Raw genomic sequence first — 1,669 nt, 5'->3', positions numbered from 1 at the left:
TCGAGGCCCCTAATCCCTCCCAGAGACATAAGGAATATTCAGGGAGGGGAAGGGGGCGGGGTCAAATGGGTGGGACTGCAGGGCCCTCAGTCTGAGCAGCAGTGGGAGTCCTCGCCCCAGGAAAGCAGCCCCAGGGACTCCCTATGTCATGCTAAGGGGACCCAGGTTACCTCCTGCACTGACGCAGACCCCCAGCTCACCGATTCCTGTAGATCTCCGCCAAGTTATTCCCAAAGAAGCGGCCCGCAGGCTGTTTCCCGTCCTTGTCCTCGTACTTGTACTTGCCGGTCAGCAGGCCCCCTGCGGGATGGCTGCCATCAGACTTGCTGGCCCGCACTGCGCCCAGAGGCTGCTCTGGACTGGGGGGGATGGTGGGGGACCCCGGAGGGATGGAGGACAGCCCAGCCTCTGGTCACACCTCTCCCTCCTTCCCAGGTCCTGGACCTGGATTTCCGGTCAGGAGTAGGCAGACACAGGACAGGGCCAGGAACGCCCTCCCCCAGCGGAGCCTGCCCCACTGCAGCCCGTACCAGCCAGAGGGTTGTAGGCGTAGAACCTCAGTCCAAAGTGCCTCAGGCAGGGGAAGAGTTCCTTTTCGGCCTGCCGGGTGGTGACGTTGTACATGCCCTGCAGGTAGATGGACCAGCTGGAGTGGGTGCGGGTCCCAAGGGGAGGCACCCCAAATTGCCCCTTGGAGAACCCTCTGATCAGACCCTAAAAATCCCAGGATGTTGACAATCAGGGCACATACTTAGTGATGGGGAGGGGTCGTGCCCATGGAAAATTCATTCATTCAGCCAACATTTCTGAGCACCGATGACGGGCTGGACATGGGACTTCCAACCAGGAGCCAAAAGGACAAGGCCCCTACGCTGAGGATTTAATAGCAAGGTACAGTGTAGACAAGGATCCCCAAGAACAGGGGCAATGACGACACACTGCTAGGTTCTGTGACCAGTGCCTGGCTCCACACAGCTGCCCCAACATGTGCTGAACAAATGAGCAGGAGACAAGCAGAGCCTGAGATGTCAGGCTCCACTGTGGTGGGGGAAGGCTTCGAGAGGGAAAGGCATCCAGTGAGCCAGAGCACTTCTGCCAGGGGACGAGGGGGCAATGCTCCAGGCTGAGGTGCAGGGTGAGGAAGCGGGAGAGACAGACAAGGGGCCCATGCAGGCGGGAAGGGGAGCTCACGCCGGAGCAAGCAGGTGCCTGCTGGCCAGGCTGAGGAGCTTGCACATGGTCCCGGGGCCACCTGGGAGCCACCTGCAGGCTGTGAGTAGGGGAGGGGCTGCCATGTGGATGGCACAGGGGAACTCGGAGGGGTGCAGGGACCCCAGGATGAGCAGGCGCCCTGAGACGGAGGCCTCTGCAGCCCGGCCCTCACCTGGTACACGGTAGGCATGATCCAGCCGTTGCTCTTGCAGAGGGTGCAGATCTCAGCCACCTCCCAGGCGGCATAGTTGGAGAGGCCCAGCTCCACAAACTAGCCCTGCAGGGGAGAGACGGCCGTTACATCCCACAGCAGCCCAGGAGAGCTGCAAGGGAGACCGGGGTGGGACCTCGTGAAAGGGTCTGTCCCCAGCTTCACTCTCCTGGGTAGTGACAGGGCAAGGAGAACAGCAGAGCTCCTCCGAAGCTCAGGGGGCCGCCCTCACCTCCTGGTGCAGCT

The 1,669-nt window shown here is 61.8% G+C and overlaps 1 long non-coding RNA gene across 1 annotated transcript; it reads right to left on the bottom strand.

Moving 5' to 3' along the window:
* Positions 1–61: 61 nt before the first annotated feature.
* Positions 62–1,669, bottom strand: LOC124233393 (uncharacterized). The gene is made up of 4 exons (XR_006887047.1): positions 1,656–1,669; positions 1,385–1,489; positions 531–627; positions 62–300 (listed from the first exon to the last, which is right to left on the bottom strand). It is a non-coding gene; the product is annotated as an uncharacterized LOC124233393 (long non-coding RNA).

This window comes from Equus quagga, unplaced genomic scaffold (genome assembly GCF_021613505.1).
Source record: "Equus quagga isolate Etosha38 unplaced genomic scaffold, UCLA_HA_Equagga_1.0 201095_RagTag, whole genome shotgun sequence".
NCBI lineage: Eukaryota > Metazoa > Chordata > Mammalia > Perissodactyla > Equidae > Equus > Equus quagga.
Note: the sequence above shows the minus strand (reverse complement) of the source record. Positions and strands in the feature narration are given on the sequence as shown.